This window comes from Oryctolagus cuniculus, chromosome 14 (assembly GCF_051225735.1).
Source record: "Oryctolagus cuniculus isolate XC-2025 breed Fujian yellow rabbit chromosome 14, ASM5122573v1, whole genome shotgun sequence".
NCBI lineage: Eukaryota > Metazoa > Chordata > Mammalia > Lagomorpha > Leporidae > Oryctolagus > Oryctolagus cuniculus.
Window position 1 is genome coordinate 96,083,771 of NC_142880.1, and position 17,172 is coordinate 96,100,942.

The following is a 17,172-nucleotide window of genomic DNA, read 5'->3' on the forward strand; positions in this document are numbered from 1 at the left end:
TCGGCTCACTCGCTCTCACCCCTCAGGACGGGGTCTGGGAGAGCGGGGGGCTGGGGGCAGTCCGGAGCGGTGGCCGCGATGGGGAGAAGCCCAGGGGCCGTGCCCGTGTGTGTGTGCAGCCTCCTTTCTCCGCTGTGTTCTGCACAGCCTGATGACCCAGGACACAGGCCTCCGAGCTGGGTGTCGGCCACGACTTTGGAAGCAGGGAGAGAGCGGAGCGGGCGCCCCGGCCGCCGTGATCAGAAGCCCCGTCTCCCGCCGCGGGGCGCACGGACAAGGCGGGACACTGGGGTCTTCCAGGGAAGCTTCCTTCGGGAAACCACCAAGGAGCATCCGTCTTCTTCCACTTAATCACCAACTCCGACAACGCAGGCGTCCTCATCACAGGCACTCGGGAATTCTGGCCAGCTACTCACTGCCGCCGCTCGGCTGAGCACTAGGGGAGGACGAGCGATGCGGACCCGGGAAGCCGCCGCAGAGCGCCGGGCGCCACCACCGTGTCACTGCCCTTGCGCCATCTGATTCCTTCTCTGCAGTGGGATGCAAGTGGGGCTCCGTGACCAGGAGCTGCACTCCCGGCACGCGTGAGCATGTGCTGCACACATGTGTTACCCACGCTTCACGCATGTGTTACCCACGCTGCACACAAATGTTATACATGCTGCACACACGTGTTACCCACGCTGCACACACGTTACACACGCTGCATGCATGTGTTACCCACGCTGCACACACGTGTTACCCACGCTGCACATGGTGGAGATGGTCTCCAGTGAAGACTTTGTTTTGTCCAGCACTCGTTCCTCATTGAACCTGAGGCGTGACACGTGCCGCTGTCACTCAGGGTGGCTCAGAAGCCTGGGGCCCGACAGATGTCGCCTAATTCTGCTCTGCCTTTTAATTCCTTTTATTATTGTCTTAAACATTGATTGATTTGAAGGGGGGTGGGGAGAGAGAGAGGTATCTTCTACCCACTGGTTCACTCTTCAAGCAGTAGCAAGGACTGGGGCTGATCCAAAATGACGCTAGGAGCCCAGAACGCCACGGTGGTCCCCCAGGGAGGTGACAGGGCCCCCGTACTGGGGCTGTCCTCCAGTGTCCTCCCAGGCGCAGCAGCAGGGAGCTGGACTGAAAGCGGCACTCCGATGGGGGATGCCAGCCTCGTGTGCTGCGCCTAACCCGCTGCCCCTCCGGCTCGCCTTTCCTGCTCTGAGTTTTCTAAACTAATCAGTGCTCTGTCTCTGCAGGCTCCACAACCAGGGACTCAGCCAAGCGAGCGCTGCAAAGCGTTCGGGAAAAAGACGGTGTCTGGGCTGCACGTACACGGAGCGGGGTCCTGTCCTCGTCCCTGAGCGACGCAACGCCACAGCGCCTCTCCTGGCGCTACCTTGTGTTGGGTTTAACATCGAGACATCGCGAACTCAACGGGAGACGTGTGTCGGATCTGTGCCATTTACACACGGGGCTCCAGCCTGTGGCCGCGCTGACATCTGTGGGGCATCCTGGAACCAGTTCCCTGGGGACAGAAAGAACGACTCCACTTACAAATATCCACAAGTAGGAGATCCAGAAAGAAGCAACGTGGCCCCCCCCCAGAGTGAGCCTCATGCCGGCTGCTCCCCACTCAGGGCTGTGACTCTGGGGGTGCGACGTGGGGCAGGCTGCTCGCTGAGCCCCCAGCCAGGAAACTGGGGCAGAGTGGGTCCCTGCATGGGCGAGACCCCACGCCAGCAGCTGCCACTTCCTGTCCCAGGTGGCAGCTCCCTCCCTTGCCACGGAGACCCCCACTCCCCGGGACTCCCCTCCCATCCCGACAGAGGTGAAAGGATATTCCCAGCATGCCTCTGTCCACTCACTCCCTGCTCTCGGGGTCTGGTTTCCTGAGAGACAGGAGGAGGGGCAGTCTGAGGAGGGGCACTGTGCTGTTCCCAGCTGTGGCGTGTGCCACGGTGGCTCAGCCGTGGACAGTGGCAGTGGCCCTGGGAGATGGGCAGGCACTCAGGGCCTGGTCCTCCTCTGTGTGAGCCCCTGGCCAGCCGTTGGACACAGGCCTCACCCTGGGTGCTGGGCACCCAGGCCAGGTCACCTGGTGGCCCCCCAGGAACACAGGGACTGCCAGGGCATGAGGGCCTCCAGTCCCAGGTCCACGTGGGCAAAGCCACCCGAGACCCCCTCTGCCTTGCAGCCCACCCCACACCACAGGTGTGGTCGCATAGAGTCCCTCGCCAACTGCTCGAGAGCTTAACCAGGATTCTTCCGGGGCCAGCATTGCAGTGCAGCCAATAAGCCAGGGACCAGGGCGCCCGCATCCCATATCCGAGTGCGACCCAGCTCCCTGCTCATGCACCACGCACCTGGGAGACCCAGACGGAGCTGCAGGCTCCTGGCCCAGCCCCAGCAGCTGCGGGCATTCGGGGAGTGACCCAGTGAACGGACGATGGAGGATCTCTCTCCCCGCACTGTCTCTCCCTCTCCCATTGAATAAATAAGCAAACAACTCTCTTTGTAAACGAGGATCCCTCTGTGACTGGCCACTGGAAATCTAAGGGGCCAGGGGGAGGAGCAGGGGCAGGAACCGGGGTCACTGGTCCACGGCTGCTTTGCTCTCCGCCCAGGCAACGAAGCTGTGAGGTTCCCGGTATCAGAGACTTGATGATGATTCCCTTCCAGGAAGTGCCAGCCTGTGCTGCTGGCTGCCTCGGCCTCACCCTGGCCCCCGGAGCAGGGTGGTTGTCCCCAGTGTCCTCCCGCAGGATGCCCACTCAGCAGGGGCAGAGGGGAGGGGATAGGGGACAGGCCAGTGTCACTGCCGGACCGCGGCTGGCTCAGTGCCGTGTCCTTGGGAGCTGGCAGGTCTGTGTTTTCTCAGATACACGCGGGAGCTGGGGTGCCTGCCTTCCCGGGGGCCTGGGACCACCCTGCCCCACTCCAGAGGGGAGGGGAGCCCCGGGGCAGAGCCGAGCATGCCGCTCTGTGACGGCTGAGATGAGTGACAGGGCAGGGCCCGAGCCAGCGCTGTGTGACTCGCCGAAGTCCCCGCCATCCTGCTCGCTTAGTTGCCACTTGGCGATCACTGGGGAACAGAACGGCTTCTACCTTTAAATGCGCAGGCAGGGAGAGGCCACTCCGGACCACTGAATTCTCGAATTTCTCCATAGTCGATGAGCATTGGGGTAATTAAAATTATAAAGTGAAGTTCGTAATTCACTTTACAAGTGTGAACGTTGGGATTCAGATACGTGGAAGAAGTAACTGGTTCCTTTTAGCACACATATTGGTGGTTGCGTTGACGAGTGACACGGAAGCGTCTGTCATCAGTCCTCGCACCCTGAATTGCTCTGTGAGGGTGAGCGCACCGTGTTGCACGCGGTCCCCACGTCCAAACTCCCACTTTCCGCAGAGCGGACAAACTTGTCGGGGTCCCTCCCCGAGGTCTCCGAGGGCTCAGCCCCCACCCCCACTTTTTAGCCGGAAACTGTGGCCTCTGTCTCTTTGCCAACGCAGGAATCCAACATTTTTTCAAGCTGATTCTTGGTTCCCACTGCGAATTTTCTAAAAAATGCACTTTGGATTATTTTTTAAAATATTTTTGGGCAAAAAGAATGGGCCAATCAAAACCGAGCCCCTGCAACGGTCCCCAGGCCAAACTGTGCTGGGCCAGCGACCTCCCCGGGGACAGAACCCCAGGGCTTCGGGACTGACCGCCCGTCTCATTCCAAGGGACAACAGTGGACGGCACAGTCCCAGAATGGCGCAGGGGTCTGCAGGAAGCGTTCCTGACTGCATGAAGAGCAGGGAGGGCAACACGCTGCTACACACTGAAACACACTAGGACATGTCACAGCCCGCTAGTACACGTCACGGCACGTGAGCACACGTCACAACACACGAGTACACATCATGACACACGAGTACATGCAACAGCATGCTAGTACACATCACAACACGCTAGTTCACTCATAACATGCTAGTTTACTCACAACACACTAGTACACATCACAACATGCTACCACACACCACAGCATGCTAGTAAACATCCCAACATGCCAGTACACATCACAACATGATAGCACATGTCACTACGCGCTAGTACACATAACACATGATAGTATATGTCACAACATGCTAGTATACTTAAACACACTGGTACACATCCCAACATGCTAGTACATGTCATGACATGCTAGTACACATTCCAACATGCTAGTACACGTCATGACGTGCTAGTACACATCACAACATGCTAGTACACATTGCAACATGCCAGTGGACATTACAACATGTTTGTACATGTCACAACATGCTAGTTCACATCACAGCATGCTAGTGTGTGTAACAATGTACTGGTAGGTGTCATGTCACAGCATGTTAGCGCACATCACGTTATGGTGCATGTTACAGTATGTTAGTGCATGCTACAACATGCAAGTGCACATTATGACATGCTAGCACATGTCAGAACATGCTAGTTTAGGGCGTGGCACACTAGTGCAACCCTGTCTCTGAGCAACAGTCCACTGCTGGCGCCCACCGAGGCTGTTCTGGGACACTGGGAGACTGGGGGGGGGGTGCTGGGCTGAGCAGGCCTTGGGGGCGGGCAGCGGCCCCCCGCCCTCCCTGGCTCCTGCTCTGTCCAGCGCCTAGCAACACCGGGCTCCCGACCCCAGACCTCCATCAGTTAAGCCCGGACGCAGCCCCAGGTCAAGGCCAGGAAACGAGGTGGAAGCCACCGTAGCCGGGTGGGAGCCGACCCCGGCAACAGGACAGAGCCTTCCTCCTGCGGGCAGCTGCTTGGCAGGGCCTCGGGCTAGCAATGCAGAGGCCCCGGGCCCTCGACCCGACCACAGAGCTGGGGATGGACGTGGCCGTCGGACGTCCCCCAGCGCGTGGGTTACAGACTTGGTCCCCAGAACTCCTCCAGTGCTGCCCTGGCTCCAGCTGTGTCTGCAGCGGGGCCTGGGGATGACGGCCCTGGGCCGCGTGGCTGGCAGAGCCCGCGATGGGAGCCCTCGTTCCTCCCTGTCTCCCTGTGGGACTCGGTGTCCTCAGGAGCTGCTCCGGCTGCCAGCGGTCGGGCAATGCAGCCTCCTGCAGGCTCACGGGGTCTGTCAGGGGCATCTGCGCCTCCCTCACCCTCCCACCTCCCCGCTCTGTGCCCCTGCTCTGCTCCTCCCCGCCCTGCCCTGCCCATGCGGCTCCTGTGTCTGCTCTCAGCGCCCAGCCCACCGGAAGCCAGGACTCCCGCTCCCCGCCAGGACCCTCACCCTGACCTTTGCTCCCCCACTGGCAGGAAGACCCCACCTCCAGCTCTAAAGAGCACTGTCTCCTGTGACCTCTCGAGGGGCATCACGCGTTCGGGAAGCCCCCACGCGTCAGGGAAGCCCGCCTCTCTCTCAAGGCCGCAGCACCTGCGCTCCCAGATCCAGCCACAGCTCCGCGTTTGCTTTCTGGCTCTGTCTGGCCACTTCCTGAAGCAGGCGTGGCTGCGGGTGGAGGGAGCCGTCAGCCATTCGAGTCCCCCCACGGAAGTCACAAGGGGGCTGGGGCTGGGCCTTGGCCTAGCACTTGCGACGGCGCTGGTGCTGGCATCCCGTCTCAGTGCCTGGGTTCCAGTCCGAGCCCAGCTGCCTGCTACGGCACATGTTGGAAAGGCAGCGGTGATGCTCACATCTGGGACCCGGCCGCTCCTGTGAGAGACCTGGACGGGTTCCTGGCTTCTGGCTTCAGCCTTGCCCAGGCCCGGCCATGCTGGGCCTTTGGGGAGTGAACCAGTGATAGAAGCTCTGTGTCTGTCTGCCTCTAATAGGTACATTTTAGAAATGCATCAAGCAGGGGCTGGCGTTTGGTGTAGAGGGTAAAGCCACGGCCTGCAACGCCAGCGTCCCACATAGGCACAGCTTCGAGTCCCGGCTGCTCCACTTCTGATCCAGCTCTCTGCTGTGGCCTGGGAGAGCAGTGGAGGATGGGCCAGGTGCTTGGGCCCCTGCACCCGCGTGGGAGACCCGGAAGAAGCTCCTGGCTTCTGGCTTCAGATCAGCGCAGCTCCAGCCATTGCGGCCATTTGTGGAGTGAACCAGCAGATGGGAGAGAGAACCATCTGCTGGCTCACTCCCCGGAGGGCCACAACAGCCATGGTTGGGCCAAGCTGAAGCCAGAAGCTCCTTCAAATGTCTTACGTGGGTGCAGGGGCCCAACACTCGGGTTGTCTTCTGCTGCTTCCCGGCGCATTAGCAGGGGGCTGGATGGGAAATGGAGCAGCCGGGACTTGAACCGGCGTCCAGCGCCAGCCCCCTGTGAACTTCTGTAAATCTCCAGGTCTCTCGATTCTAGAAACCAAGTCTAGAAAGGGAGAAGGGTTTCCTTAATTCTTTCCCAAATGCGATTTTATTGTTACTGATTAATATACCTAAATTTTTTATTATTTTAATTTTTAAATAATGAAGTCCCACACACGTAACGCGTGCTATGTGGCGTCTTCCAGGCTGCGACCCGTGTGTGGTGCCCAGTCAGCGTGGGTACGTGCAGCTCCTGGAACCTCGTGCAGTCCTGTCTCCCGGTGCAGCTGGCACAGAAGTATGCAGCACCCTTACCCCCCTCCGGCCACCATCCCATGGGACAGAACTTCCGACTGCTGTCCGGCTGGGGGCCGTGCCCTCTGTGGGTCCCTGCCTCACCCCTCCCCACCGCTGGGCTCCAGGGCCGCACTGCTGACTCCTACACCGCCATGCGTCTGTGACTTCACCGGCACTCGTCTCCCTGTGTGTCCAGGTGACGAGGGGGGTTGTGCCGGCGGCATCTCTCTCCTCCCATCAGCGCATGGACGTGGCGGTGGCCTCTGCTTCTCAGCCTTGCGCACAGAGCTGCAGTGGACAGGGGAGCCGGGTTTCTGACGAGCAGAGCCCTCTCGCTGCCCTTGGGTGCACACCCGGGAGTGAGACGCTGGACCGCATGTGTGGTGAGGAAAGGCCACGCCGTCCTCAGGGCTTCGGTGGAGACGCCAGAGCCAGGAGCCGCAGGGCTCAGCGTGGACGACCGTCCACCTGCCTGCAGCGGTGCAGCATCCGCTTCTCCCTCCAGCCGCTCCCTGCCTCGCTCTCCGTCCTCTGTCTGTGTCTGTGTCTGTGTCAAATGTCCATCTACCAGTCCACTATCTGCCATCTATCTAACCACCATCTAGCCATCTCTCTATGCCTATCGTCTTTCCACCTATCAATCTTTCTATCATCTACCTATCATCTGTCTATCTGTATATCCATCTTTTAAAAATGATTTATTTATTTATTTGAAAGGAAGAGTTACACAGAGAGAGAAGGAAAGGCAGAGAGACAGACAGACAGACAGACAGACAAAGTCTTCCATCCACTGGTTCACTCCCTAGTTGGCTGCAATGGCCAGAGCTGCACTGATCCGAAGCCAGGAGCCAGGAGCTTCTTCCAGATCTCCCACATGGATTCAGGGGCCCAAGCACTTGGGCCATCTTCCACCAATTTCCTAGGCCACAGCAGAGAGCTGGATTGGAAGTGGAGCAGCAAGGATTCAAACTGGCACTCATATGGGATGCCAGCACCACTATGCCACAGTACCAACCCCATCCATCTTTTTATACCTATCATCTATCCATCTATTATCCATATATCCACTTTTCATCTATCTACCCATCATCTATCCGTCTATCTATACTCATCACCCACCCATCTATCATCTATCCATCTATCATCTATCTATCTTCTATCATCTATCTGTACATCGGTCTATGCCTCCATCTATGTCTATATCTACCTGTCTATCCATCTACCATGTGTCATCTGTCTATCGCTCATCTATCTATCTCTACCTATCTCTGTCATCCATCTGTTATGTCTGGCTGTCCACCTGTCACCTGTCATCTCGGCACGCGTCCATCTCCCTGTGCCCGTGTCCATAGCAGTGAGGTCTGCCGACTCTCGCCCCCGATCCTTCCAGGGTGGCCGGTACTTCTTAGAAACCGAGCGAGGCTCCCTTAGTCGAGTGCTCCGTGTATCCAGGTGCAGTGTCTCCACTGAGCTCCAGCTCCGAGTGAACTCCCGTGCAAAGCGCTCTTCCCCCGACAAGAGTGGAGCATCAGGATGAAGCATCGCTGGGTATCAGCACGAAGAGCAGACCCTTAGAGTGTCGAGCTGTGCATTCCAAACCGGAAGGGATTTTGAGACTGACTTAAGGAAGATCTTGGACTTCACAGAATAAAATAATGTGGAAAGCGGAGAGAGCCCTGAAGAAATGTTTCCAGGGTTCAAGACTCAGAGCTTTTCGAGTCACTTTCCAAAGATAAGTTTGTACTTTCTGGAGCCCAAGCCTCCTCGCTGCAAACCCAGCTGGACGGTGCATTTGGAAACTCCTTCACCTCCCCTCAAGGAAGGAAACAAAGTTACTGCTGTGGAACCCCAGACATCCTCCTCTGTCAGGACTTGGTCAGCCTCGGTGTGGATGGCATTTAAATTGCATTCAATAGCAATTGGGCAGCTCCACCGATGCAGGGAACAATGTGCCGCTGTCAGCTTCGGCTTTCAGCCGCAAATGCAGTAAGCCCGGCTGCCTTGCACCTCGGCGTTGGTGGTCACGTGTTACCACACGGTTTTTGGCACGTTGTTATTTTTCAATGAGCAAATAATACTGGAGCCAGAGGTGGAATCGCAGATGGAGCACCGTGCTCTTCCATAGGTCCCACAAGAAACTGCATTTTTAAAAAGGAAAATGGTTAGGGCGCCCGCGCTGGGGCGTAGCTGGAAAAGCCACATTCTGTGACATCCGCATCCCACACTGGCACTGGTTCAAGTCCCGGCTGCTCCACTTCCGATCCAGCTCCCTGCTAATGCACCTGGGAAAGCAGTGGAAGATGGCCCAAGTGCTCTGGCCCCTGCACCCCCGTGGGAGACCCGGATGAAGCTTCTGGCTCCTGGCTTTGGCCTGGCCTAGCCCTGGCCATTGCAGCCACCTGGGGAGTGAACCAGAGGATGGAAGATCTCTCTCTCTCTCTGTCTCTCCCTCTCTCTGTGTAATCCTGACTTTCAGGTAAATTAATTTACTTGAAATTAATTTAAAAGAAAAGAAATTGCCAAGCCATTCTGCTGTCAGTGTCCTGCCGGTCAGCCAGCGCTGTGCCGTAGCAGGTGAAGCTGCTGCCTGTGGTGCTGGCATCCCATGTGGGTGCTGGTTTGAGTCCCAGCTGCTCCATTTCCAATCCAGCTCCCTGCTAATGGCCTGGAAAAGCAGTGGAAGGTGGCCCAAGAGCTTGGGCTGCTGCACCTGTGTGGGAGACCTGGAAGAAGCTCCTGGCTCCTGGCTTTCAATTGTCCCAGCCCCAGCCATTGCAGCCATTAGGGGAGTGAACCAGCAGATGGAAGACCTCTCTCTGTGTCTCTCCCTCTCTCTTGTCCGTAACTCCATCTCTCAAGTAAATAAATAAATCATTAAAAACAAAAGCCAGACGGAACTGCCATATGATCCAGCAATCCCACTGCTGGGTGTAAACGCACGTCCACGAGATACGGACTCATCGTGTGGAAGACGCACCTGTCAGCCATTTCTATCACAGCGCTGCTCCCTGCAGCCAAGCGACGGCATCAGCGATGTGTCCGTCCACAGACACATGAAGAGAGAAAAGCCTGTGCCTCTGCCTCTCCTCTCCCTCTCCCTCTCCCTCTCCCTCTGCCTCTCCCTCTCCCTCTCCCTCTGCCTCTCCCTCTGCCTCTGCCTCTCCCTCTCCCTCTCCCTCTGCCTCTCCTCTCCCTCTCCCTCTGCCTCTCCCTCTCCTCTCCCTCTCCCTCTCCCTCTCCCTCTCCCTCTCCCTCTCCCTCTCCCTCTCCCTCTCCCTCTCCCTCTGCCTCTGCCTCTCCTCTCCCTCTCCCTCTCCCTCTCTCTTTCTCACACACACAGACACACACAGACACACACAGACACACACACAGACAGACACACACAGAGACACACACACACATGCGCGTGCGTGCGTGAAGAGGAGCACTATTCAGCTTTAGAGTGGAATCCCGACATGTGCAGCGAATGGGAGCTGGAAGGCGTCAGGTCAAGTGAAATAAACTGACTCGGAAAGACGATGCCGCGTGTTCTCTCGTGCGCGGGAGCAAAACCCTCGCCCCGAACACAGAGAGCTGAGCCGCAGCGGCTGGGACGGTGCTGGGGATGGAAGGAGTTTGGCTAAGAAACAGGGGCGCTGGAGTGGCTCACAGACCGTGCAGGAGCTGGGCAACGTGGGGCCCTGCAGAGGCGCTGGCAGCAGGGGAGGCTGCGCGGGGGCGTGGGAACGCCTTAGCTTTGTAAACTGAAGACTGCGCTCAAATACAAAGTTGAAAAACAACCAGGAGGTTGGAAGAGAGTAAGCACACATCCACATTTTATCCTGTGTTAGGATTAAAAACTTTGTTCTTTATTTTAACCATAAAAATAGGACTTGTGACACTTCGAATTTGAGATAATCCCACAAAGAATCGAGAGCAGCAGAATTGTACGCTGCAGACCCTAGAGAAGACAGCAAACAGCAGAAACCAGCAGAGATGCCTTCTTAGAAGCAAGCGTGGAGGAGAGGGCCGCATGGCACCTTTAGAAAGAAAAGATTTGAGAGGCAGACAGAGGCCTTCCATCCGCTGCTTCACTCCCCAACTGGCTGCAACCACCAGGGCTGGGCCGATCCGAAGCCAGGAGCCAGGAGCTTCCTCCAGGTCTCCCACATGGGTGCAGGGGCCCAAGGACTTGGGCCATCTTCTACTGCTTTCCCAGGCCACAGCAGAGAGCTGGATTGGAAGAGGAGCAGCCAGGACAGGAATCGGTGCCTGTATGGGATGCCAGCGACACAGGCAGAGGCTTTGCCTGCTACACCATGCCACGTCCCCCAAACAGAGCGGTTAGAAGGAACAAGGCACAGAATCACACAAACCAGAGTCCCCAGGGTGTCACGCGGCCCCCACGCAGAAGCAAGCCAAGACCCAGCATTCTGAACTCAGCAGTGCGCCCATCAAAGCTGCGCGCGCCAAAGCACTCGTGGTTCCCGTGCGCTCCAGTTTCCAGAGTGATGAATGAGTGCATTCGGCACTAAACTTGTCATGAACTGAAGCAAGCCTGAAAAATCCTTTTATTGCTCAGATCGCTTAAAAAATTCACGGAGGGGCCAGCACTGTGGCCCGGCGGGTTAAAGGCCTGGCCTGAAGCGCTGGCATCCCATTTGGGTGCTGGTAGTAGTCCTGGCGGCTCCACTTCCCATCCAGCTCTCTGCTGTGGCCTGGGAAAGCAGTAGAAGATGGCCCAGGTGCTGGGGTCCTGCACCCGCGTGGGAGACCCCGAAGAAGCTCCTGGCTCCTGGCTTCAGATCGGTGCAGCTCCGGCCATTGTGGCCATCTGGAGAGTAAACCAGCAGATGGAAGACCTCTCTCTCTCTCTCTCTCTCTCTCTCTCTGTCTCTACCTTTCTCTGTAATTCTGTCTTTCAAATAAATAAAATAAATCTTCAAAAAATTTTCATGGAAAATGGAAACAAAACGTCTCTTGGTGAGAAATAGTTTGAGGTCCACGCACGGGTTTTCCTATGCGCGCTCTCCGTGAGTGAAGAGCTTCGTAAACACAACAGAGGAGCTCACCAAGTCCTTCCTGCTTCCATTGTGCCACGTTTTCACCTCGGTGGTTTCCTGGACTGTGGTGGCCCGCGAGCTGCACTGGCACAGCCCTGGCAGGGGCAGGGTGTGGGGACTGCCCTCTTCTGTGCCCTCACTCCCAGCACTCAGCTGTGGGTCTCCACTGATCTGGACCACAGCGGCACACTCACACAGTCACTCATCAAACACACGTCGGGCACGGCTGTCGGGGTGCCCTGCTCTGGGGGTTGTTCTCACTCGGGGTCTTCACAAGGGCACCCCCAGTCCTGGCCAGCGGTTCCTTGCAGCTGGAGGGGCAGCGTGGAGCAGCTTCCGACACGGGTCAGGTGCCCCGCTGTACTTAACGTCCAGCTGGTCTCTTTGCGGTCTCCGGTTTCCAGCTCAACATCTGGAGGAGCTCATTAGGTCGTGGGCGAAGCGAGGCTGCGCGACTCTCCTCTCATTAAACAGGCAACGGCTTAGGAACATGGCCAGGGCGAGAGGGGAGCAAGGGCCGCCTCTTCCTGAACCTGTGGGCGACTGCCTGGGAGGAGAGAAGGTGCTACTCGGCCAGCCCGGCCGTCCCAGCGAGCCCCTGTCCCCGGGCACTGGCCGACCCCGTGGTCCCCACTGCGGCTGGGCACCTGCTGCTCCAGACGCCTGGCTGCAGCACCGGCCTTCGCCACGGGGTCACCCACATCACCATTCCTCTGGTCACTTCTTTAACAGCCAAGGGGGCGTCCCCCAAGATCTGTGCTGGTGGCCACGGGGAACACGCCTGCCCCTCTCTATGGCACCTCTCAGAGCGCCAGGCTGCCCAACACCTCGGCAGCACCGTGGCTGTGCTGCACCCGTGCCACCCCTCACCATCAGCAGGGACGGCTCGGACCCCCTGCTGAGAAATGGGTGTGGCGCAGATGCGCAGGCCACGGTGCACCAGGGAAGCCCAGGCCTGGACTGTGGAACGGGGCCATCACGGGCCTGCATGCACTGGGGCGCTGGGGTGCTGGGGTTTGACATCTCTGTGCAGGAAGCACACTGTGATGACAGCTGTCAGGAGCCATGCCTTGGGTGCCACTCCCTACTGTGGCCAGAGTCCCTGTACCTGCCAGAGGCCTGGCTGAGGGGTGGCCTCGCCGGGACACTGACGCAGTGCTCTGTGGGCGCTGTCCGCTCTGCACTCTGCTGGGCTGAGGACTCCCTGGCCAGGGACAGGGCTCTCCGAGGCTGACCCCAGGGGCTTGGAGCGACTGCTGTGCAGGGGTGATCAGACACTCGGCTCAGTGTTGGAGGATCAGGCCCTCGGCACCTGGTGGCCAAGTGTGCACGCTGGACCCTCAGCCCCTGAGGAAAGAGAGTGAGCGCACAGTGTGGCCCCATCCACACGTGCTTGACCCCTGCCTCGCCCTCCGTGATTCTGTGAAGCCGTGCAGGCCGGGGCAGCAATGATTTCACGGTCCTGGGTGTTGTGAGAGCCGTGGGCAGGGCTCTCACAGGGGCCGGTTCTGTGGTGAAGTGGGCTGGGCCTCCACTTGCGGCGCCGACATCCCACACAGGCACCGGTTCAAGTCCCAGCTGCTCCTCTTCTGGTCCAGCTCTGCTATGGCCTGGGAAAGCAGTGGAAGACGACCCAGGTGCTTGGGCCCCTGCACCCACGTGGGAGACCCAGATGGAGCTCCTGGCTCCTGGCTTGGGATCGGCTGGGGAGTGAACCAGCGGATGGAAGACCTTCCTGTCTGTCTCTCCCTCTCTCTGTAATTCTGCCTCTCAAATGAACCTTTTTAAAAAGTGGACACCGTGGGAGTGGACGATGCTGCTTGTGACTGCACACCCCACAGCAGAGTGCCAATTCGAGTCCCGGATGCTCCTCTTCCGATCCAGTTTCCTGCTGATGCACTCTGGGAAAGCAGCGGATGATGGCTCAAGCACTTGGGTCCCTGCACCCATATGGGGGACCGCATGAAGCTCCTGGCTCCCAGTTTCACCTCGGCCCAGCTCTGGCCGTTGCAGGCATTTGGGGAGTAAACCAACAGAAGGAAGATCTCTCTCAACTAAGAAAAAAATAAAGTGAAAAATGCAAATGTGCACACATTTTGTTTGTGTCACCATCATTTTGGGGAAAAGCTGTATTTTTCATGTTGCAAACCTGCGAGCCCCTGGCGCCTGTCCTGGCTTTGAGCCGCCTCCTGGGCAGCCCACAGCTCGTCCCCATGTGGGGAGCCGTACCTCCCAGCTCCTCTGGGGCCCCCAGATCCATCAGCGGGAAACAGGCCCAGCCCACCTGGGGTAGCCTTGGTCCGCGCGTGGGTGCGATTTGGAGACCCCTTGGAGAGGGCGTGGAGCCCCCCCGGGTGAGGACCTCCGCGGGTCGCACCCTGGCTCCGTATCCTGGGCCGAGACCCTTCTTAGCACGTTTCACTTCTGATCTTTTAAAGCTGTCAGAGCAGAATGATTTTCAGTCACTCTGCTCTGCAGTGGATTCAAAATCATGTCCCAGAGGTGGTAGATTAATAGATTAAAAAGGCAAAGTATTAATCTGGTGCATCGTCCTGTCTCCTTAGCCGTAACAGCCAGCGTTAACTGTCACCGGGCCGTGGCAGATCGCCGATGAAGCATCAGCCTGCTCAGAGTGCGCTGTTCAGGGGGGGCGGCCGCTGACCGCTGACCGCCGGCCGCTGACCGCTCCCCGGGCGGGGCCGCTGCCTCCGAGTCTCCCCTGCGCGAAGCAACAGCCCCAGCTCTCTCGGTGGTAGCTCACGGGTGTCCACCTGTGTGTGTCCACCGGCTCAGGTACATCCGCCTGCTCCGTGTGCACGATGAAATACACGGCACTCGGCACCCGGTAACGCAGAGTCCCCCAGGAGAGCTGGAGTGCGCACCATGGACCACAGTCCCGGTCAGTGCCTGGCTGCCGAGGCTGTGTGGGTAAATCGGGAGTCCAGAAACCTTGCTGGTCCCTTAGAAAAGAACACTGGATTCCCGAACCGGCTGCTGGTTCCGAGGTTCTCGAGCCTTCTCTCACGTGTCCCACTTCTGTGGTCAGTTTCCGGAGCAGAGCTGGACAGTCGGGATTGCGGGAGAAAGTGACCGCTCTCGTTCCTCAGGCCAAGAAGCTTCACCAGGGCAGAACTCACCGAGCGCTTCCGGCGCAGGTGTCTGGGGCTGGCGCCCCGCACTGCGCGCGTGCCGGCGGCGGCTTGGGCGCGCGATTCAGCTGTGAGCGCCCTGCGTGGCTGAACGCACGAGAGGTTGGCAGACAGAGCCGCTGCTCCTTGTCTGCTCTTCCCCAGGTGCCCCTGATGCACACGACCCACGGGAGAGGCCCCTGCTCCCGGATGGAGGCCCTGGCCCGGCCCGCACAGGCCCGGCCTGCACTGGCTGCGCGCGGCTGGCTTGCTGAGGTTTCAGACCGGAGCCTTCCGCGGCCGCTCAGGGCCCTAAATCACGCGGCTGTCTGAAGCTCTGGGCCTCCGGGGCCGCCCCTCTGGCCGTGGTCTCTCGAAGCGTGCTCCTGCAAAAGTGCTTTGGGGGGCTGCGTCTGGAAGGCTGCGCGTGGAGCGATGGGGCGGAACGCCGGCCGTTGCTGCTGCCAGGGCCAGGGGCTGGCGGTGAGGAGGGGCGGCTTCGCCCAGGGACTGCGTGTGCGGTGCTGTGGCCTGCACCTCATACAGACCGAGCCACAGAGCAGCCCTGCTCGGCCGGCCGGCCAGCTCCAGCCCCTGCCTCCTTGGGGCTGCCGGAGGTCCTGGGGCCAGGGCATGGGCACAGGTTGGCTGACAAAGGGGGAGGTGCACAGTTAGGGTTGGGGGTGGCTGAGGAAGTGGGTTTGGGATGTCTGCATAGCATGGGGTCCCTGGGCTCCCCGAATGCCCCTTTGGGACCTCTCCGCTGGCTGTGGGTGCTGAGCGCCTCCTGCTGTTGGCTCAGCCTCGGGGCTCCCTGGGCTGCCGGCTGCGCGTTGTCAGTGCGTGGTGCTGACTTTGCTCCCAGCAGGGCGGGGAGCTGCTGGGAATTGGCTTGGTGCGCCCGCCGCCGGCTGGTTCCCCAGTGCACGACAGGTGCTTCCTGGGAGCTGTGCTGAGCGCAGGCCGCCGGCAGGCAGCCATCACAGGCCGGGTTACCAGGGAGCTGGCCAGCTGCTCTGAACACACACACAGACACGTGTGCACACCCGTGCAGTCTGTGCTCCCGCCCTGGACACACTGCTACTGGAAAAGACACGCTCGGCGTCTCTGCTTTCACGTCCGGGAGTCCCTAATGAGGTGAGAGCTGCTCTCTTCTTCCTCTGCAAAGTACGCTTTCGAGACCCAGAAATCATTGTTTATTTACCCAATTTGTTTAGAGGGGCCCGTTTACTCCCCAAACGCCCACAGTGGCCAGCACTGGGCCAGGCTGAATTGGGGGCCAGGCACTGACCTCAGCTCTCCTACGTCAGTGGCAGGGACCCACCTCCTGGAGCCATCACCTGCCGTCTCCCAGGGTGCACCCCGGCAGGAGGTTGCGTAGGGAGCAGAGCCGGAACTTGGCGACATGCACCGGGCAGCTGGCTGGCGGCTTTGGTGTGTTGGAGGACAGGGACTTCTGCGGGACACCCCAAAGCTGCAGGCGTGCCTGGGGCTTTCGGGGGCTGAAGGGGAGCAGAGGACAGGAATGCAGGGGGCCCAGGGTCTCAGGGACCGGAGGAAGCGAGGCCAGCAAAGCAAACAGAGACAGAGCCTGCAGAGGTCAGAGGTCGGCGGACAGCGTCCTGCAGCCCCCGGGAAAAGCCGATTTCCAGACGGCTGCGCGAGGCTGGGGTCCAGTGAGAGAGACGAGGAGCGACCTGGGTCTTGTGAGAACAGGATGCCCGTGTGCCGGTGGCAGCCAGGGTGGCCTGTGGCAGGAGCAGAGCCCGAATCTCTAAGGACCCTCAGTAATCCCACGTTGAGAGCCCCACCTCGTCTCGGTCTCCAGTCGCTGTGACTGAGAGGCGCAGGCGCCTTCCCGAGGGTTTGTGCAAAACGCCTACATGTGCAGCTTGCTCTCCTGGCCTCTGAGGACCCCGTGGCACCCGGCGGATGCCCCTTCCTCGCCCAGAGCACCTGGTGCGGCGTCCTGCCTGGTGTCCTGCCCAGCACCGGGCAGTGGCCGAGAGCACGGCGTGGGCCGAGGGCCGCGGTGGACAGAGGAGCTGCTGGCGCCCTGCGCAGGTTGGCTCCAGGCTGCAGGCTTCATTACAGACAGAGAGGTGCGGGAGGGTTTTCTCCATTTCCTGCCCAGGCACTGTTCCCAGACCCGGCTGATTGACAAACAATCAAAGCCGGTGGTGTGTGCCTGGGGTGGGGGGAGGGGCGGAAGGAGGTGGGAAGGGAAAGATAAGGGACCCTGAATGCGAGATCCGGTGAAGACAGCTCCAACTCAGGGCCTGAATGAGCTCCCTCCATCTCCGTTCTGGCTGTGGGCCGCCGGCCTCCGCAGAGCCAGACACCTGAAGTCCTTTCTAAGTCGGATTCATCCCTGCCCCTGTGTGCACGACAGAGCCGCGTGCCGCCATCAGCTCTGACTCTGCCCCGCCC